Source organism: Ovis canadensis, chromosome 19, assembly GCF_042477335.2.
Source record: "Ovis canadensis isolate MfBH-ARS-UI-01 breed Bighorn chromosome 19, ARS-UI_OviCan_v2, whole genome shotgun sequence".
Classification (NCBI taxonomy): domain Eukaryota; kingdom Metazoa; phylum Chordata; class Mammalia; order Artiodactyla; family Bovidae; genus Ovis; species Ovis canadensis.
Window position 1 is genome coordinate 36,756,988 of NC_091263.1, and position 23,338 is coordinate 36,780,325.

At 39.3% G+C, this 23,338-nt stretch overlaps 1 long non-coding RNA gene and 1 pseudogene across 2 annotated transcripts in view; both read left to right on the forward strand.

Moving 5' to 3' along the window:
* Window positions 1–23,338, forward strand: part of LOC138424620 (uncharacterized) — a 694,361-nt gene that overhangs the window by 94,341 nt on the left and 576,682 nt on the right. The gene's annotated exons all lie outside the window — the stretch shown is intronic.
* On the forward strand, window positions 6,746–7,383 carry LOC138424774 (high mobility group protein B3 pseudogene; annotated as a pseudogene).

Here is a 23,338-nt window from a genome sequence, read left to right on the forward strand (position 1 = left end):
GCATACAAGAAGAAAGGCAAAGCCACGGGGAGGCATATTAATTAAAATGTCTCCTTTTGCAGTGGGCCATTGTGATTCTCATTGTGATTTTTTAAGGTGGTGACAGTTGTAGGTTTACAGTTTGTTATTTCCTTCCATTGCCAATATAATTGCAAGATGAAATAATCCCACATTTTAATATTCAAAAATAGTCACTTGGATAGATTAATAAGCAGGATATCTAACTACCAATTCGGGTCAGGTAAGAAAAAGAATCTAGTTTTTAAATGAGACTGTTGAGAACTGTCCTGAATGGGGACTTTCACTATAGATTTCCTTCCGGTGTAGTTTACTTGGACATAGCAGGAAAGATCTTAGTCCTTGAGCTTTTGGTGTCCAATTGCCTGTTATGTGAAAAAGCTCCACTCACTGGTTTTGTTACCACTGTTTGCTTAAACCTTCACTGCCAATTAATAAGGAACAGGAGAAACATGCCTCTTAGGGAATATAAAGAAAATTTTACTTTAATCTTATCTGCTGCTGTTATTGAATACATTTTCCCTTTGACCAGTGCTCCCTTTTCTCTTCTCACACATAAAGCCTAAAACAAACAAAAAGATAAGAGCAATTTACTTAAACTAGTTGTTATTCAGAACTGTTTTTGATTTGATGTTTTAATTTTAAGATTACTCTGTTCATTGTAAGACCAGAGGCTTATATTTTCAGAGCCATATGCTGCTTTGGTCTTATGAATGGACACCCTGTGGATCTCAGTGGGAGTTAAAGCTGAGCTAGTTGCAGGATGGTGCTTTCTTCCTTTTGTTGCACAAGGAATTTTTCACTTGATTTTTCCAAGGAGTGTAATCTGCATGTATTAAGGGCACTTGTTTGGCATGTATGTTTACTGACATGTTTGGCTTAAATGTTTACTGACATGCTTGACTAAACAATAGCAATTGTTTTATAGGCATTTCTTAGTTTACTTGCCAGCACTAGACCTGCTAAAGATTCTTCCATAAGAGTGGCTTTCCCATACCCTTGCTGGGCAATTACGTTCAGTTTCTTGAATCTAAATATTGTTTGTCCTATTTTCAGAACAGTGGGATGTTCCTTTTTCTGTCCTAGGAGCTCATTTCTTCTGCAACAAACTTTCCTTAGTCTATGTGTCCATTGTCATGCCCTCTGATCGCCTTATCTATCACTCAGAACACTCGAAGTTTAATCTCCTTTATGAAATCATCCACTGGATCATCTGGATCTGCTGGATCATTGCAAAAGCAAGAGAGTTCCAGAAAAAGATCTATTTCTGCTTTATTGACTATGCCAAAGCCTTTGACTGTGTGGATCACAATAAACTGTGGAAAATTCTGAAGGAGAGGGGAATACCAGACCACCTGACCTGCCTCTTGAGAAATCTGTATGCAAGTCAAGAAGCAACAGTTAGAACTGGACATGGAACAACAGACTGGCTCCAAATAGGAAAATGAGTACGTCAAGGCTGTATATTGTCACCCTGCTTATTTAACTTATATGCAGAGTACATCATGAGGAACGCTGGGCTAGATGAAGCACAAGCTGTAATCAAGATTACTGGGAGAAATATCAATAACCTCAGATATGCAGATGACACCATCCTTATGGCAGAAAGTGAAGAGGAACTAAAGAGCCTTTTGATGAAAGTGAAAGAGGAGAGTAAAAAAGTTGGCTTAAAGCTCAACATTCAGAAAACTAAGATCATGGCATCTGGTCCCATCACTTCATGGGAAAAAGATGGGGAAACAGTGGAAACAGTGTCAGACTTTATTTTTTTGTGCTCCATAATCACTGCAGATGGTGACTGCAGCCATGAAATAAAAGGATGTGTATTCCTTGGAAGAAAAGTTATGACCAACCTGCTGCTGCTAAGTCACTTCAGTCGTGTCTGACTCTGTGTGACCCTGTAGATGGCAGCCCACCAGGCTCCCGTCCCTGGGATTCTCCAGGCAAGAGTACTGGAGTGGGTTGCAATTGCATTCTCCAATGCATGAAAGTGAAAAGTGAAAGTGAAGTCACTCAGTCATGTCCGACTCTTCATGACCCCATGGACTGCAGCCTACCAGGCTCTCCATCCATAGGATTTTCCAGGCAAGAATACTGGCATATTAAAAAGCAGAGACATTACTTTGCCAACAAAGGTCCATCTAGCCAAAGCTATGGTTTTTCCAGTAGTCATGTTGGATGTGAGAGTTGGACTAGAAAGAAAGCTGAGCACTGAAGAATTGATGCTTTTGAACTGTGGTGTTGGAGAAGACTCTTGAGAGTCCCTTGGACTGCAAGGAGTTCCAACCAGTCCATCCTAAAAGCAATGGTTCCTGAGTGTTCATTGGAAGGACTGATGTTGAAGCTGAAACTCCAGTACATTGGCCACCTGATGCGAAGAGCTGACTCATTTGAAAAGACCCTGATGTTGGGAAAGAACGAGGGTAGGAGGAGAAGGGGAATGACAGAGGATAAGATGGTTGGAAGGCATCACTGGCTCTATGGACATGAGTTTGGGTGGACTTTGGGAGTTGGTGTCGGACAGGCTGCAGTCCATGGAGTCGCAAAGAGCTAGACATGACTGAGTGACTGAACTGGACTGAGTGACTGATGAAATGACCTCCCTGAGGCTCAGAGCACACTTCTCTCTCTTTCTGAACTCCTGAGCCTAATTTTTCCCATTGAACTCATTTCCAAATTATGGCAAGCACTGATGGTTGGTTCACCAACTGTTTCTTGCTGTAGATACTACTCACTTAGAATGCCCATGTGTATCTCAGTTAAGGCCATGATGGTGGCAGTCTGCTGTAGGGTCTCTGGGAAGATTTTTTTTTCTTATGTAGGTGACAGGCTGCCAAGTGTTGAGGTGTTCAATTAGGATAATGAACCATTCTGAAAGTATCAGTCAAGTCTTTATTCATTGTGACAGTGCAAGCAAGAGGCAAAAAGTGGCACTGGCTCCCAGGTGCTCCATTTTTCCCTATGAAGCAATGCCTAACAAGGGTCAGATACGTGTGGTGCAGATGAGGGGAAATGTTTCATTGCTGAGGAGCAGAGGGCTGTTGTCTTCTCATGGATCTGGGGGCTATGGTAGAGGGAGGGGGAAAAGGGTAAGGAGTAGAAAAGTACTGCTCACCATGGAGAAAATGCCTTAATCCAGGCCCAGTAATGAGGTTGCTGGAGGTGTCTGAAGTGCCTCAGGCAAGGCCCCTGATAAGGGGACCTCTGAGCAAAAATGCCTGGGCTAGATGTGTGTATACTGATATGTATATGAGCATGGCTGGCTCAGATGGGTGGAGTAGAGGTGAGTTTCCTTGATGGTAAACTCTCGCTCCAGAAAATTGTAGTGCATTGGTGATAAGCAGGTCTAGTGTGGGGAGGGCAGCTTTCCACTGTGAGGCCTGTCAGGCAAAGCCTTGCAATTGCCTATGGTGGGCCTGGATGATTATACACAGATTTTTTGATCTAGAGATGGACTCTTCAGTAGATTCCACTTCTCCTTTTTATTTTTTTAAGCTGGAATGTGACCTATTGGTTGAAATTGTAGCAGGCAACCTGTGTCCATGAGGGAAATATAAAGGGAATTCAAAGACTCTGGAGTCAACTAAACCAGAAACAAGAATGGCATGCATTTGGACTTCCTCTTATGTGGGGAAAAATAAGCTTCTAATATTTAAGCCACCCTTTCAGCTCTGTGTAGCCTAAAATATTCCTAACTGGTATGTCATTTAATCATGTAGTGTTTTTTACTGTTCCATAACTGACATTTATCTAAATTATTATATATTACTTGAGATACCTCAAAGGAACGATTTCAGCTCTCCTCTGCTACCATAGTACTATTTTTTGATTGTTATTGCAATTCCAAGTTGGTGGTAAGTATACATTGAAGTTATCAGTGTTTCTTTTTTTGTAGCTAAGTCACCAGAGATGAAAACCATATAATTCTTAGTTTATTTGTTGCCACTCGTAGAAGAGTGATGCTGACAAAACTCCTAGCATCAACTGCCTTGAAACTGAAGACCTGAGTCTGGGTCCCAGTTGTAGTTTCTGATTATAGAAAGCCCCAGGAAAAGGTCACTTGCGTTTGGAATATTCAGCACTGCTGTCCATGATAGGTTTAGATCCTTGTCTAGTTGTTGGGCTTCCCTTGTGGCTCAGCTGGTAAAGAATCTGCCTGCAATGCGGAGACGTGGGTTCAATCCCTGGGTTGGGAAGATCCCCAGAGAAGGGAAAGGCCAACCACTCCATTATTCTGGCCTGGAGAATTCCATGGACTGTATAGTCTGTGGGGTCACAAAGAGTTGGACACGACTGAGTGACTTTCACACTTCACTTCACTACTTGTTACTCCTATTGGCTAGAGGTAAACAAAAACAAAAATATAGGATGATTTTAGTAAAAAATACTTTATGACCTCTCTAAATGATTCCATACAGATGTAGACCAATTTCATTTTTTATAAGCTGCTACTCTAGGTTTCTCAGGACAGTGTTTTTAAGGATTATGTGGCTCGTAGACACAACTCTTGTCTTACTGGGGAACATTACATAAGTTTCATCAGTTAGTGAATAAGTTTCTTAGGAACCTTGAATAAACCTTGATTTTATTGAACTTGTATCAGTCCTAGGCTTATGTATAGCAATAGGTTATGCTCTAGATACAGAATCCTAGCTATTAATACTTATGTGAGACTTATAACACTACTGCCCAGATTCCAGGTCATTGGCATGAGTAAGTTTCTTGGTAGATTAGATAGTATCTTAAAGGAGACAAAATACAATGTATTTTAAATTCTCCCCCTTAAGGTATATCTTATTGACTTGATATTATTCCTGGATGAGGCAAATTCATGCATCCCTGCTATAGGGATCAGGCAGATAAACATTTGCCTAAATGCTGATATAGTTTATTTTCTCAAATTTAGAGTAGCCTCCACAAACAATGGCTCTTTGATCTAATTACTTTAGTTACTTCAAAACCCAAAGAGCATCAGTTTTGACAGAGTTCTGTAAGCATTTAGTTGGTCACAATCTAAGAACCCTATATGGAAAGTCAACTTGTTTACTTACCACTAGGTTTTCTTAAGTTAAGCAGTAAATAATACTGTTTTCAATTCAATATTGTTGCTACATGGGCACTGTATTGAGATAATTAACATCTCCAATTGCAATAGTTACAGGCATATTTTATAGCACAGAATAATTCTGATAATGATGTAAAATTGATTGAATGTTTGTTGTAGAGGGCATTATGCTAAACAGTTATGTGCATTTTCTCTTTTAATTCTCATCACAACCTGATAAAGTCTGTAGAACTTTGGGTCATCTTCTAATTATAAATTGTAATAAATTCTGGGCTGTTTTCTGAAGAAAACCTTGTCCGCAAATATTACCTTGGCCCAACTCCATGTCAAAGTCAGTGGGCTTTTCTCCAGGCTCATGCCTGATTGGTAGGCTTCTTGACTTATATCACAAAATATTAAATCTGTTCTTTTCTTGAATACCCACTGAAGCATGGTCCTGCCTTTAACCAGTAACTTGGACTTGAATTCTCATCTGCAGTCCTTGCTGGAAGCTTGACTGTTATAAATATTGTTCATGAAAGAAGGGCATGTGGGCTCTCATTTTCCCTAGTTGTCTTCACTGTCCAATATGTGGTAGCCATTTGTCTATGTGGCTATTTGAATTTAAATAAAATAAAAATTAAATAGAATAAATATTCAGTTCCTTAGTCAAAACAACCATATTTCAAATGCTCAATAGCAATATATGGCTGGAAGTTTTCATAATGGACAGGATAAATATGGAACATTTTGGTCATTCAGAAAGTTTTATTGGACAGTCCTGTGATAAACTGTTAGGGTTTCACATCTGGACTATATCTTCTTTAAAAAAATAATTTTCATTAAATTGTGCTTTAATTTGTTGACAGTGGCCTGCCATTGTGGTCCATTCTAATAATGAGTATTGAGTTCTTACATGTCAGAAATGGCTTTAAACACTTTTTATGAATTGAGTCAATTCTTTTAATAGTTTTTTGAGGTAGAGCATTATTATTATCTTCATTTTACAGAGCTTGGAGAGTTAAGCGACTTGCCTGTAGTCACCCAGATGGTAAAGGGTGGTGGTGGAATTTGAGTCCTGAAGTCTGGCTAAAACCTTTGTTCTTCACCACCACACTGTGCTGCCTCTGAAATCCTTATAAAGCTTTCTTGGATTTCATTCTTATGATATAAGTAGTGACCTCATTATTTTTATCTCTTTATTTTTATGTCCCTATTCCTCTTGGCTGTAGCTCTTTATTTATTTAGTTTCTGTTATTATTATGCTGCAGTGCAATTCTGATGCCAAGTACCTAGTGTTAGCATGGACTCCACAAATTAAGGGCATAATTCCCTAAAAGATTACCATCACTTCTAACACCAGCCACAATTTCAGAAGTCCTCAGACCAGTTGCACTTCTGACCAACTGGCTATAAATATAGGGGTTGCTTTAACTCTTTTAGGTCTGATAATTTGTTAGAATGACTCACAGAATTCTGGAAAGCACTGTATTTACAGCTTTATTATAAAAGTTGTCAATCAGAACCAGCCCAATAGACAATTAGGGTGATGCCTGGAAGGGAAGTAGAATACATCATCCTTCCCCATCACTTCATGTGTTCAGCAACGAGGAAGCTAGCTGAGGCAGCTCTCATCCAGGCAGGTAGCGCAAGGCTGTGGAGCGCTAAGCCGTGCATCGTGCCCTGCGCTGCTCAGACTAGTGAACAATACAGTCAAGATGGCTAAAGGTGATCCCAAGAAACCAAAAGGCAAGATGTCTGCTTATGCCTTCTTTGTGCAGACATGCAGAGAGGAACATACGAAGAAAAACCCTGAGGTCCCTGTCAATTTTTCTGAATTTTCCAAGTAATGCTCCGAGAGGTGAAAGACCATGTCCAGGAAAGAGAAGTCTAAATTTGATGAAATGGCAAAGGCGGATAAAGTGCGCTATGATCAGGAAATGAAGGATTATGGACTAGCTAAGGGAGGCAAGAAGAAGAAGGGCCCTAATGCCCCCAAGAGACCACTATCTGCTCTGAATTCCTCCCCAAGATCAAGTCTACAAACCCTGGCATTGGAGATGTGGCAAAGAAGCTGGGCAAGATGTGGAATAACTTAAGTGACAGCGAGAAGCAGCCATACATCAACAAGGCAACGAAGCTGAAGGAGAGGATGTCACAGACTATAAGTCTATAGGGAAGTCTGATGGCGCCAAGGGTCCTGATAAAGTTGCCCAGAAAAGGTGAAAGAGGAAGATAAAGATGAAGAAGAAGAGGAGGAGGAGGAGGAATTAAACGAACAAAAACCTGTTATCTGTCTTATTGTGAATACCTTAGAGTAGGGAGCCTCTCCCCCAAGATGTGTCTGTTGCCCTCATTAGGTTTAATTACCCAATTGGATCATGATCATATTGTAGTCTCTCAAAGTGCTCTAGCAATTGTCAGTGGTTTACATGAAGTGGCCATGGCTGTCTGGAGCACCCGAAAACTGTATCAAAGCTGTACATATTTCCAAACATTTTTAAAACGAAAAGGCTCTTGTGTTCTACTCATTTCATGCACTTTGCTGTTGGTGTGACAAGGCATTTAAAGATGTTTCTCACATTTCCTTTTTTTTTTTTTTTTAACTTGTAAGGTGGTGTGTTAACTCTATGGTCATTGGCTAGAAATCCCGAGTTCTCAACTGTACATATCTATAGTTTGTAAAAAGAACAAAGGAACTGAGATACACTCTTGATTGTCCTTGATTGGTGTGGAGGTTGTGGAGGCTATGCATTCTGGAGGGGCCGTAGCTCAGGGCATGCACTGTGGGGCTGGACCTGTGGACACTGCACTGAGCATCCATCTAGCTTCAGGTTGTCTTGTTTTTGTATATAGCCAGATAACATCCCACTGCCCTTCTTAGCTGTGGAGAAGGGGAGGTCAGCTGGCATGAGAAGTGTTTTGGATCCTTTTTAGTTGAAGTGTGGTAGTTTAAACTCTTTGTTTTCTTAAATAAGCTGTAGAACTCTTCGGTATCAGCAAAGCCAAGAGCCATTGCATCAGTGAAATTTCAAGAACCTTCTGTACTAAACACCATCTGCAATGTTCTCTCTCTTTTTTTTTGGTATGTTTATAATGCTGAAATGTTTCTTAAATTAAATAAACAGTATTACATTTAAAAAGCAAAGCATATCTGAGAGTTGGTGTCCATAGTTTTTGTTGGGGTTTTATTACAGAGGCATGATTAATTGAATCATTGGCCATGTGATTGAACTCAGTCTTTATTATTATTTTTTTAATTTTTATTTTTACTTTATTTTACTTTACAATACTGTATTGGTTTTGCCATACATTGACATGAATCCACCACGGGTGTACATGAGTTCCCAAACATGAACCCCCCTCCCACCTCCCACCCCGTATCATCTCTCTGGATCATCCCCGTTCACCATCCCCAAGCATCCTGTATCCTGCATGTTGTGGGATGAACTCAGTCTTTAATACCCCCTCTCCTCCCTGGAGGTTGGGCTGGTTCAAAGCCTCAACACTCTAATCCTGTGGGTCGTCTTTACTATGATTAACTCCCATCCTGAGTTATCTCATTTGTATAAATCAGGCATGATGCAAGAGACTCATGAATAACAAAGCTACTCCTATCACTCAGGAAGTTCTAAAGGTTTAGAGGTTATCTCCCAGGGACCAGGGACCAAGACAAGATAATTTCTTTATTATACAACAGTAGGTATTTTTCTTCTTTATTGAGGAATAGTTGACTTTCAATATTGTATTACTTTCAGGTTTACAACATAGTGATTCAATATTTTTATACATTATGAAATGATTACCACTGTGAGTCTAGTTACCATCTGTCACCATAGAAAGTTATTACGGTGTTATTGACTATATTCCTTTCGTTGTATCCCTGTGACTTACCTATTTTATAACTGGAAGTTTGTACCTCTTAATCCCATTCACCTTTTTCACCCACCCCCTTCCCTCCTCCCATCTGGAAACCACTAGCTTATTCTCTGTATCTATGAATCTATTTCTGTTTTGTTATGTTTGTTCAGGAAATCTATAAAACTATGATTAGTAGTCCTCTTGCACCTGTATAAAAATATGTATTTATATATATCTACATAAATGTTCTTTTATTTTTATGTATCAGTTCAGTTCAGTCACTTAGTCATGTCCGACTCTTTGCAACCCCATGAAGTGCAGCATGCCAGGCTTCCCAGTCCTTCACCATCTCCCGGAGTCTGCTCAAATTCATGTCCATTTGTCAGTGATACTATCCAACCATCTCATGCTGTTTCACCCCCTTCTCCTCTTGCCCTCAATATTTCCCAGCATCAGAGTCTTTTCCAATGAGTTGGTTTTTCGTGTCAGGGGGCCAAAGTATTGGAGCTTCAGCATCAATCCTTCCAATGATTACTATACTTGACTGGTTTGATCTCTTGCAGTCCAAGTGACTCTCAAGAGTCTTCTCCAGCAAAGCACTTTGAAAGCATAATTTTTTCAATGCTCAGCCTTCTTCATGGTCCAACTCTCATATCTATACATAGCTTTGACTATACAGATATTGGTCAGCAAGCTTATGTCTCTGCTTTCTAATATGCTGGCTAGGTTTGTCATATATTTCTTTAGGCTGACTCAAATCCTTTTTAAAGTAAGATGAAAGATTTTTGTGTGTGTATGAGTATAAATAGAAACAAACATTTTATGTATACATGTATAAATATATATTTTTAATATAGGTGCAAAAAGCATCACTACAAACAAAGCTAGTGGAGGTGATGGAATTCCCGTTGAGCTCTTTCAGATCCTGAAAGATGATGCTGTGAAAGTACTGCACTCAATATGCCAGCAAATTTGGAAAACTCAGCAGTGGCCACAGGACTGGAAAAGGTCAGTTTTCATTCCAATCCCAAAGAAAGGCAATGCCAAAGAATGCTCAAACTACCACACAGTTGCACTCATCTCACATGCTAGTAAAGTAATGCTCAAAATTCTCCAAGCTAGGCTTCAGCAACACGTGAACCGTGAACTTCCAGATGTTCAATCTGGATTTAGAAAAAACAGGAACCAGAGATCAAATTGCCAACATCTGCTGGATCATGGAAAAAGCAAGAGAGTTCCAGGAAAACATCTATTTCTGCTTTATTGACTATGCCAAAGCCTTTGACTGTGTGGATCACAATAAACTGTGAAAAATTCTGAAAGAGATGGGAATACCAGACCACCTGACCTGCCTCTTGAGAAACCTATATGCAGGTCAGGAAGCAACAGTTAGAATTGGACATGGAACAACAGACTGGTTCCAAATAGGAAAAGGAGTACATCAAGGCTGTATATTATCACCCTGCTTATTTAACTTCTATGGAGAGTACATCATGAGAAATGCTGGGCTGGAAGAAGCACAAGCTGTAATCAAGATTACTGGGAGAAATGTCAATAACCTCAGATATGCAGATGACACCACCCTTATGGCAGAAAGTGAAGAGAATCTAAAAAGCCTCTCGATGAAAGTGAGAGTGGAGAGTGAAAAAGTTGGCTTAAAACTCAGCATTCAGAAAATGAAGATCATGGCATCCAGTCCCATAACTTCATGAAAAATAGATGGGGAAACAGTGTCAGACTTTATTGTTTTGGGCTCCAAAATCACTGCAGATGGTGACTACAGCCATGAAATTAAAAGATGCTTACTCCTTGGAAGAAAGGTTATGACCAACCTAGATAGCATATTGAAAAGCAGAGACATTACTTTGCCAACAAAGGTCCGTCTAGTCAAGGCTATGGTTTTTCCAGTAGTCATGTATGGATGTGAGAGTTGGACTGTGAAGAAGGCTGAGCACCGAAGAATTGATGCTTTTGAACTGTGGTGTTGGAGAAGACTCTTGAGAGTCCCTTGGACTGCAAGGAGATCCAACCAGTTCATTCTGAAGGAGATCAGCCCTGGGATTTCTTTGGAGGGAATGATGCTGAAGCTGAAGCTCCAGTACTTTGGCCACCTCATGCGAAGAGTTGACTCATTGGAAAAGACCCTGATGCTGGGGGGGATTGGGGGCAGGAGGAGAAGGGGACGACCGAGGATGAGATGGCTGGATGGCATCACTGACTCGATGGATGTGAGTGTGAGTGAACTCCGGGAGATGGTGATGGACAGGGAGGCCTGGCATGCTGTGATTCATGGGGTCGCAAAGAGTCGGACACGACTGAGCGACTGAAATGAAATGAACTGAACTGAATGAGAACTAACCGCAGTTTTATTGATTCCCAGATCTATAGATTACCTTCGAAATAACTGAATTTTACACTCTTATTTTTCTGATGAAGAAATAAACCAGGAGACATGAAGTATCTTGCCCAGCTGATTAGTGGCAGAGTTGGGACTGGAATGCAGGGTTTTTAATCTTGCATTTAATACTCTTCTTGTCTTTGTAATTTTAAGCTTGTTCTTTACATTAGTCATATACTTATCACCTCATATTTTTCTCACCACCTTGCTAGGTCCTGAAACCTCAAGCTGCCCTCCAGAAACAGCTTTGGTGCAATAGGGTGAAGCTCAGCACAAAGTATTTTTGTACTTTCTGCTTTTACACATGTGCTATCCTTTCTGCCTCAAGTGTCCTTCTCACTCGCTGGTCATTTCTTGACTGTTTTTAAATGTACAAGCTAAACCTCATTTCCCTGTGAAGGCTTCCCTGACCTTCTCTCACAGAGTTAATCTTTCTCTTCCTTTTCATATTATTTAGTATATGGCTTTATCTCAGTGGCATTTATCACACTGCATTTTAAATTTTTTTCCCACATTTCAAACCTTAACAGAATTATTGATTTCACCCTTGTTGCCACTAAACCTATTACTCTGTCTGTCTCTCCAATCCTGATATAGCATCATCAATGACTCAGCTGCTCCATCCAAAAATCTAGAAGTCACCTTGATTTCCCTTTTGTCTTCATCTTGCACATTTAATTAACAGCAAGTCATTTGGTTATACAGCGTAAATATATCCCAACGCTTTCACCTCTCACCTTCAAACTGGTCTGTTTCCACTCTTGCTTTTTTTTCCAATCCATTCTTTCAAAATAAAAAGCATCTCATGCCACTTCTAGTTTTAAATTCACCATTAGCTTCTACTTTTAGTAAAATAAAATCCAAACTTCTTAATTTCAGGTGAACAGAAAAGTGAATCAGTTATACATGTGCATGTATCCACTCTTTCAGATTCTTTTTGCAAATAGGCCATTACAGAGTGTTGCAGTGTTCCCTATGCTATGCAGTAGGTCCTTGTTTTACATATAGTAGTGTGTATATGTCAGTCCCAATATCCCAATGTATCCTTCTCTCCTCCTTACCCATTAATCATAAGTTTGTTTTCTATGTCTGTGTCTCTATTTATTTCTGTTTTGTAATTAAGTTTATGTGTACCCTTTTTTTAGATTCCACCACATCTAAGAGATATCATACATCTGTCTTTCTCTAGAAACATGCTTTTTTAAAAAATTAAGTTTATTTATTTTTTTGAAAAAATCCAAACTTCTTTCTGTGCTTAGAAGTAACCTACATGATGGTACCCATCCCTTCTTCATTTTTACCAGGCTCTCTCACTGGCCAGGTACTGGCCTCCCCCGATTTCTTTTGGTTTCTCAAACACACCAGGTTTGTGAATGAATACTCCTTATTGTTTGCAGCAGGCGTTGTGACTTGTTTTCTGGTATGCCTAGTGCTCAGCACAAAGAGTTGCACAGGGTGAGAAATCAATGAAAGTTCACTGAGTAATATTGAATAAAATTTGGCTTCTCCCATTTATTACTTACATGATCTTGGCTAGTCCTTTAACCTCTTTAACTTCATTTATAATGCCCATATCTTAGGGTTGTTGTCAAGACTGAAGGAGGTCAGTGGGTACAGTATTCTACAAATGCAGGGGATTGTTACTGCTATCATTGGTCACTTTTCTGGTCAACATGCCTTTGAGGCTTATATTAACAGCGCATTCCTCAGTAATGCCAAAGCTACTCCTTACTGGCTTTCATAGGCCTGAATGCATCATATGGTAAATTCTAGAGAGACCGGAAGGATGTTATAACTCTTTTGCTTCTGTTATGTTTGTAGTAATGCAAGCCTACTTGGTAACTTGGAGCTGCCTATAGATGTATTGCCATTGCCAACACGTAGTTCTTATTCTGTGCTTCCCTAATGTTTCCATTAGCCAGGTAATATAGTTTTTCCAGCTAAATGATTAGCATCCAGCAGTTCCTGTGTAAATGCTCCTGTTCATTTCATTAAAAAACAAAAACAAAAAAAAACAAACCACCTGTCAATAAGGATTCTTAGTTAATTAAATAACTGTTTAAAGCACAGAGAATATTTATTTTTTTGGTAAAAAAAAAATAATCATTCAACTCGGGAGATTTTTTAGTGTGGGATTAAGAATCTCTACAGATATCAATGATTATTTGGAAAAGCGAAATTGGAGGGCAGTTCACTGATGTTAAGTACAACAGCTACTGGAGCTATATTTAAAAATGCATTCCAAAGTGAAGGGTGAAGAAAATTGATTTTGCAGATGCTCAGTTGAAAGCAGTCACTTCATATTAGGCAGAAAAAGGCAGTTTGAGATAATCTCAGTATGAGAGAAATGTGATTTTTAGGCCAGCCAAAGAATAGGAGCACACTGGGACAGCTAGAGGTGTGGAAAGCATTATCACTGATCCAAAGGGATAGAGGATTAGGGAGAGGGTGGGGAGATAGTGTCAGCTCAGATAAGGGTAGATAATTTATTTTTAGTTTTCTCCTGACTTTAGTTCTTAGACAACCTGAGTCTTTAATCCCAGCCTCCCGTTCTCTTTCTCCTACCTTGTAAAATTTAACCTTTTCTATCATTTGTCTCATCACAACATATGCATCTTCTCACTTGTACATCAGCCAACTGTTGGCTAAACTCAGACCCTATTTAGTGGGTACTAAACGAGCATAGCAGCAGCTTGTTCAGTAATATTTGTCAGGAATGCCCCAGGAATATCATTCCTGACCCCAAGATGATGATGACTGCTCTTTTAGAAATGTAATGCATTTTGTTTTAAGATACTTATCTTTTCAAAATTTTCCTGGAATCATTTCCCATAGACATTATCATTTCTCCCCAGATGGACAAAGATAGACTTGAGTGGGCCAGTGGGCAGTCAGTTGTGTGTGATAATCAGAGAGGTATAGAAACATGCTAGTGTGGCATATTCAAGTTCCTCCTTCTCCCAATTTCAGTCCTCCTAAATTAACTTCCTCTGTCTGAAGACCAGACCAGGAACACAAATACAATATAATACCAGCCTATTATATTCAGAGACTATTACCAATGGATTAATATTTTGGATTTGATTGTACAGACAGCTGTACAAATCCCATTTTCTGATTTAACAGAACTGAGTAACTTGACCAACTCACCTATGTGTCTTAAGCCCATAGAATATCAGATAAAACCCATTGAAACTGCTGTTTTTGTATGTCAAAATGGTGAATTATTGGTAATTTCATACAGTCAAAACTAATAACAGTAATCACTAACAATAGCTAACCTTAATTGCATGTAACATGTATTAACTGTGGTATTTATTCAAATTAATACAACCAAAGCACTCTGGACAGCTCTTGGCAGAATGAGGTCACACCATGTGCTTTATTTTACAATGATGACCCCATTTAATCCTCACAAATGCTTTCTGTGGTAATGATTCTTATTAATCCTGTTTTATACATGAAGAAAATAAGGCTCAACGAGTGACCTCTTTGAAAAGGCACTGAGAGACGATCCAGGATCTAATCCTGAGCAGTGTGTCTCCCAGCCTGCTCTCTTAACCACTAGAGACATCATCTCAGATGCCTATGTATGCCTGTTGTACTCTCATTAAACAAATGTTTTGTTCAAAACCTACTACTTAGAATTCCACCCTGGGTAAGGTTTTCTAGAGAAAACCTCACCTGTGCATAAAAAGGTTTTATTATCAAGGGTCAGTACAAGATAGTAACTTTGGGGTGTCTCAAGGAAGTACATGTTAAGGTCCAGGTGCATGGTCAGCAAATACTGTTAATTCTGTTAAGTTCAAGCATTATTTGGCAATGTGAGGTCCAGAGGAAGTTTAAGATAAACTGCTAGTAGACATTACATTCAAAATTAAAAGAAATTATTGATTTCTTCTATGTGATTAATAAGTTAATGTTTCCATTATCATTGACATGCATACTCAGATACCATCATCCCTGTGTACATTGCTGTGTTTGGTGAGTATAGATGCATGACTACTCACAGTTGCTGCATTGAAAACAACTTTGATTTCCATTTATTCAGAACCCTTTTAAAATTGTGTCCTTTTCAGTTTAAAATCCATGATTCTGTTTGTTCATTCGTTAAAAACTTACTGAGTATCTGCAATATACCAGGCACTAGAAATTATATGTCAGCAAATAAGACTAAGCAAATTAGTCCCTGGGCCTAAGAAACTCACCATATTCTGAATGAAAAATAAATAAATAAATAAAAAGCACATGTTTGGACAAGAACTCAAATGTCTGAAGAAGAAAATCAGTGTTTCAATGTAGCACAAACCTTAAATTAACAAAGATTTACTCAACTGCTTCCTGACCATAAAGTCTGTGTTTCTTCTTAATTGTTTTACCATTTCAGAAGGTCTACAGTCTACTTTCCATTGTATAGTACAACAGGTCAGGTCCTGCTGGAAGATGCTAACAACTTACTGGTTTGTATCTGTTGCCATCAGAGTCATTTTCAGTAGATGTCAGATTCTGGAGTAGATCTAAACTTTTACTGGAATTAGGTAAAATTCAACCAACATAGTATAGAGAAGAAAGAGAAGAGTTTGACTCAGTACACTCAGAAACTTTGCTAACTTCCTGAATTCCTGGAATCATGGGAACAGATAACTTCTCACATTTTCTTCATGGAGAAAATTTTAGTTAAGTTTAAATAGTTAATTTGCATCTTTATAGAGAAGTTATCTTCCATAGTCAGTGTGTAAGACAAAATTTGGGTATAATAAATCTTAGCTTTAAATACTCAATAAAATTGGTCTTAATCATATGGACATTCTTATTTCTCAGCACAAAGTAATTGAGATTTATTAAGAAACAGTGGATCAATGCATTTCACTTGCCTCTCACTCTTGGCCATATACTTATTGAATGAAATGGTAGACAGAATTGCCTACATTATTTAAATTATTATTATTATTACTTTTACTGAGCAACATATATTTGAATTTGTCTAAATGTAAAGAGCACATGATAATAATCCACTGTATTGATTATGCCCCTGCTCCTTATAATTCTCTTCCAGTTCAGCTATACCTCATTATTATAACAACCCACATGAGTAGTCTTACTGGAAAAAATGGAAGGATTGAAGCTCCAAACACAAACTTGACCCCAAGTTTGTCAGTGTTGGTCTTCAGGTTCTCATCATTGTCTTGTAGGGTCTTGGTATTTTGTGACATAAAACAGCTGCCCATGAGCATAAGCTTCCAAGTTGATTCAGACTGTCCTAATGTCTTGGTGTGGAGATAAATTCCCTCAGTGTTTGTTAAACACAGAACTTGTAACATCTTGAGTGTATTTAAAATTATCCCACCACAGATGATGACACAATTAGTCATCTTAACGGCACTATCCATAGGGAAAGAGAAAGAATAAAGGGAGGTTTGAGCTATCCAGGGCCAGATATTTGCTTCTGGTATGTCCAGTGTGGCTCCATCCTAGTTGAATCTGACAATTCCTCAATTTAGTCCCACCTACCATAAACTACTTTTTCCATGAAAAAACCATTCCTGAATATATAAGAACAAGAAAATCCTGTTTCAGCTTGCATAATTCACAACCCTGATAATTAATACATGTTTGTGGTTATCTATGTTTATATACAAATATATTAATTTATAATCACTGTAATCATTATTAACTGTGGCATCGCTTGTATTGTTTTTGGATCCAAATATTAAATTTCAATTGCTCAGTTCTTGTTATTACTGACTCTGAAGTTACCTTCAGTGTGTGTGTTTCTGTCTGCTAGACCTGAGGCTTAGAACATCGGAGACTCTCAGTAGACTTTCTGTGGAACACAGGAAACATAGGTGCTTTCATGTTGGTTACTGGACTGGAGTAGGATACTGTATCTTGTGTTAAGTAATTCACAGCATCTTTAGTTGTCATGAGATCCAAAGAAACAACGAAAAATAAAATACACCCATCATCATCTTCTGCAGCTAAAAATCATTATTCACCCGATATTGGTTATTGAGTGTACATGTAAGCACTTAGAGCATACACAGTTCCATCTTTAGAGCAAGATGGGGGACATATAGTATACATATAGTATTCAGATGATCTCTTTGAAGCTTCAACTGTGGATTATTCAGTAAGGATTATACCTTCTGAGTTCTGCATACAATATAATTTCTCTAGGGAAATTTATATATATATAAAAGATGCATGATATGTGAAACTCCTAACTTCTTATTTTATAATACAGCATCATAGGTCTGACTGTCTTACAGCTAAATTTTACCAACAAAATCTAGTATGTGACATAAGATGATCATACCTTATTTTAAATCAGAGAAGTTTACAGAATGATTTTATTAATAATATATTTTTAAAAGGGCATGGGAAAATGTCTAGCATATTTTAAACTAGGGAAAATACTTTTTCTGTAAATACCTAGAGACGTGAAATTGGATTTAATTAATTATGATCTGAATCTGAGATCACAAAACATTAAAAGTTTAAGTGACTTTTAAAACTATCTTGAGACCAAGTCTCTCTTACCTGTTTTCTTTCAGTTTAGTTCAGTTCAGTCGCTCAGTCATGTCCGACTCTTTGCGAGCCAATGAATCACAGCACTCCAGGCCTCCCTGTCCATCACCAACTCCCGGAGTTCACTTAAACTCATGTCCATTGAGTCGGTGATGCCATCCAGACATCCAGCCATCCATCTCATCCTCTGTCTGTTTTCTTTAGTACCTTTTTTGTTGGGGTATATACTTTTTATAAGGTAACCCATTTCCTGTTACTCCAGGTGTTTCTTGACTTCCTACTTTTGCATTCCAGTCCCCTATAATGAAAAGGACATCATTTTTGGGTGTTAGTTCTAAAAGGTCTTGTAGGTCTTCATAAAACTGTTCAACTTTAGTTTCTTCAGCATTACTGGTTGGGGCATAGACTTGGATAACTGTGGTATTGAATGGTTTGCCTTGGAGACGAACAGAGATCATTCTGTCGTTTTTGAGATTGCATCCAAATACTGAATTTTGGACTCTTGTTGACCATGATGGCTACTCCATTTCTTCTGAGGGATTCCTGCCCACAGTAGTAGATATAGTGGTCATCTGAGTTAAATTCACCCATTCCAGTCCATTTTAGTTCGCTGATTCCTAGAATGTCAATATTCATCCTTGCCATCTCTTGTTTGACCACTTCCAATTTGCCTTGATTCATGGACCTGACATTCCTGGCTCCTATGCAATATTGCTCTTTACAGCATCGGATCTTGCTTCTATCACCAGTCACATCCACAACTTTGGCTCCATCCCTTCATTCTTTCTGGAGTTATTTCTCCACTGATCTCCAGTAGCATATTGGGCACCTAATGACCTGGGGAGTTCCTCTTTCGGTATCCTATCAGTTTGCCTTTTCCTACTATTCATGGGGTTCTCAAGGCAAGAATACTGAAGTGGCTTGCCATTCCCTTCTCCAGTGGACCACATTCTGTCAGACCTCTCCACCATGACCCACCCATCTTGGGTTGCCCCGCAGGCATGGCTTGGTTTCATTGAGTTAGACAAGGCGGTGGTCCTAGTGTGATTAGATTGACTAGTTTTCTGTGAGTATGGTTTCAGTGTGTCTGCCCTCTGATGCCCTCTTGTAACACCTACCATCTTACTTGGGTTTGCTTTATTGACTATGCCAAAGCCTTTGACTCTGTGGATCACAATAAACTGTGGAAAATTCTGAAAGAGATGGGAATACCAGACCACCTAACCTGCCTCTTGAGAAATCTGTATGCAGGTCAGGAAGCAACAGTTAGAACTGGACATGGAACAACAGACTGGTTCCAAATAGGAAAAGGAGTACGTCAAGGCTGTATACTGTCACCCTGCTTATTTAACTTCTATGCAGAGTACATCATGAGAAACGCTGGACTGGAAGAAGCACAAGCTGGAATCAAGATTGCCAGGAGAAATATCAATAACCTCAGATATGCAGATGACACCACCCTTATGGCAGAAAGTGAAGAGTAACTAAAAAGCCTCTTGATGAAAGTGAAAAAGGAGAGCGAAAAAGTTGGCTTAAAGATCAACACTGAGAAAACGAAAATCATGGCATCTGGTCCCGTCACTTCATGGGAAATAGATGAGGAAACAGTAGAAACAGTGTCCGACTTTATTGTTTTGGGCTCCAAAATCACTGCAGATGGTGACTACAGCCATGAAATTAAAAGACGCTTACTCCTTGGAAGGAAAGTTATGACCAACCTAGATAGTATATTCAAAAGCAGAGACATTACTTTGCTGACTAAGGTCCGTCTAGTCAAGGCTGTGGTTTTTCCTGTGGTCATGTATGGATGTGAGAGTTGGACTGTAAAGAAGCCTGAGTGCCGAAGAATTGATGCTTTTGAGCTGTGGTGTTGTAGAAGACTCTTGAGAGTCCCTTGGACTGCAGGGAGATCCAACCGGTGCATTCTGAAGGAGATCAACCCTGGGATTTCTTTGGAAGGAATGATGCTAAAGGTGAAGCTCCAATACTTTGGCCACCTCATATGAAGAGTTGACTCATTGGAAAAGACCCTGATGCTGGGAGGGATTGGGGGCAGGAGGAGAAGGGGACAACCGAGGATGAGATGGCTGGATGGCATCACGGACTCGATGGACATGAGTCTGAGTGAACTCCGGGAGTTGGTAATGGACAGGGAGGCCTGGCGTGCTGTGATTCATGGGGTCACAAAGAGTTGGACACGACTGAGCGACTGAACTGAACTGAACTGAACCCATTTCCTTGTGGATCAGCTCCCAATAATTTGCTTTAATTAATGAGAATTCTGTTTCATTTTAACTTCCTTCCATTGGTCTTGGATATCCTGAATCATATATGCAGGCTTCAAGAAAATAAGAAAATCATATTGATTCTGATTTTCAGTATGAACACTGATTTTTCCTTGAATCTTTTTTGTCGTTAACACCATAGATTCTTTAGGTGCAGGTCCTGCCAAAGAAGTGAGCCTGTGACACTTTTTCCTCTAATTAGTTAACTCTGAAACTAAATTAAGTCTGAATCATCAATCTGTAGTAAGTACATTGAGATTATTATCTGATGAGTGCTATCAATTTCACTTCTGTTTCTGAATTATTAGTGTCTTATTTGTTTACATTACAAATTCAGTAGGAGTAATTATATAATAAGAAAATGATGCTGTCACTTTAAATAAACTGCTTAGCAACTAAAACATCAGGACTATAATTAAAGGCATCACTCAGAGCTTCCATTTTAATGCATAAAGGAGAAGGACATGATTAGATTTTAATGAACTTGCTTTTGTTTTAGCTTTATTATTGTTTTATTTAAACCTGGATGTGGTTATTTCAAAACACCACTAAATGTTACTGCTGCTGCTGCTGCTGCTGCTAAGTCGCTTCAGTCGTGTGTGACTCTGTGCGACCCCAGAGACAGCAGCCCACCAGGCTTCCCTGTCCTTGGGATTCTCCAGGCAAGAACACTGGAGTGGGTTGCCGTTTCCTTCTCCAGTGCATGAAAATGAAAAGTGAAAGTGAAGTCGCTCAGTTGTATCCGACTCTCTGCGACCCCATAGACTGCAGCCTTCTAGGCTCCTCCATCCATGGGATTTTCCAGGCAAGAGTACTGGAGTGGGGTGCCATAAGCATTCTTAATTTCATACATTGGTGTTAGAGTAAATTCAACTCTGACAGCAAGCTTTCAATTTTTAATCAGTTCTTTAAATGTAAGCACAATGTCTTCTTGTACCTGGAATGGAAATATTCTCCAACTTCCAGGCTAGTAAACTGTCTAGTCCCAGCTAACCAGTGGTAAAAATGTGTCAGATCACATGAATAAATCCTCAAGCAAATGCCATTGTCTACTGAAATCCTTAGTTTAGAATAAGCCTAGAAAGTCTGCCTGAGGAATAATGGGAGTGCTGAGTAAGAGTAATAGAAGGAATACTTGGAGACTCCTGACTAGGGCTGAGTGTATGAGTTGCTGAGTTACCCCCTCTTTCAGCCTCAGATTCCTCATATGTAAAATGAAGATAATATAATCTACCTATGGAGTTATTGTGAGGAATGTCACAAATTACAGATTTGAGCCTGTTTTGTTAACTCTGAAGCCCGATACTGGTTTTGACTATGATTTCTATCTGCTAGTATAAACTGAAGTGTTCTGAAACTATACCTGAGGTTCCCCCCACTAAATTTTCCCACTGTGCCTGAAATTTATACTACAAACATAATTTCTTTGAAATAAATTATCATTTCTCAATGTACCATCTGTAGATCTCCTCAGGTACTTTTTAGAAGTTCAGACTCTTCTACCTCACCGTTGGCCTACCGAATTAGAATCTGGGCTGGGACTCAGTAATCTGAATTTTAGCAAGTGTTTTTGATGACTTATAGGGACAGGGGAGATTAGTGGGCTGCTGTCTATGGGGTCACACAGAGTCGGACCTGACTGAAGTGACTTAGCAGCAGCAGCAGGCATACGAAAGTTGAGAAATCCCTCGTAAGGCATTGAAACCTCTGTTAAAATATCAATACTGGATGCTTGGGGCTGGTGCACTGAGACGACCCAGAGGGATGGTACGAGAAGGGAGGATGGAGGGGGGTTCAGGATGGGGAACACGTGTATACCTGTGATGGATTCATGTTGATGTATGGCAAAACCAATACAATGTTGTAAAGTAATTAACCTCCAATTAAAATAAATAAATTTATATTAAAAAATCAATACTTTGAAATATCAATACTTTGGGTCAGCACTATTACTCATTAATACTTTTTTGTGAATTAATATATTGGAATATAAGTTTACAGAAAATTGGGGATAGGCCAGGAAAAATCAAAACAAAAAACAAGGGGCAGAGGGATGTAGTTTTAACTGAAACTTACAGAACTCTGAAGACCTGGACTCTTGCACATGAATCTCTAGGGCAGCCTTTCATATTTTTAGGCCCTAATGCAAGAATACCAAAGATAGCTTGCTCATTGTGTATCTAAATATTTAAAAGTTGTAAATCACACTAGCCAACTATCAAAGATATTCTCTCCTCCTACATTGACAAATTAATATTATAATGATTCAGAAGGCTAGGTTCTGTATTCCTCAGAGTGTTGTGTCAGTATATGGTGGCAGAGGCAACCACTCAGTAGCCTGTGCCCTCTCCCACCAGTCCCAGGTCCATCTGTGCACGTGGATCCTGCAGTCTGCATGGTCATCCTCTGTGGACAGCAGCCTCTCTGGAAGTTGGCTCAAGGCCCTTTAAGCAGAGAATTCTAGTCTCCTGGATGTTTGGAAATGAATTCAAGGGTTGGCTCATTCCTTTGGTCCTAGGGAGTCTCTAAAGTATGGGGCCCAGGACAAAGGCCCCTCTTGCCCACATATAAGGATGATTCTGGGAATCTTGCAAAATATGTGAGTTATAAAACTGAACAGGAATTTAGAAACCACCTGATTCAAGGCCTTCATTTTGCAGACAAAGCAACTGGGATGCAGAGTTGATACACTAGCCCAAGGTCACATTGTAGCTAATGGCAGAACTAAGACTAGAACTCAGATCTTCTTTCACCCTTTCCTTTCTGTCCAACCTTTTTATTTATGATGATATCCCCAGGTAGGGTATTTTCTGCTGCTTCTTCAGTTTGAGAATGTTGCTCAGGCATTGAAAAAAATTTTTTTTTATTTTTAATTGGTGGAAAATTGCTCTACAGAAGCATTCTTCTAAGTAACCATGTTCCCCAGGGTAAGTTGTGATGTATGCCAGGAGCCTTGGTGGCAGTGGCATTGCACTGCCAGGAAGGAGGAAACAGGCAGAGGTAGGGAGATGGGCACTCCCTTGAACAAAAGATCTAATGGAAAAGAGGCAAAGAAAACATGAGTTAAGAACTCATCGTTTATTAAACATAAGTCAGGGGCCACCCTCACATGGGAGCACAATAGGAGACACACTTAGTTGCATGCCAGTGTTTTCCTCTGTTATTCTCAGTGTAAAAATTCCTATGACTCCTTCTGGTATAGAT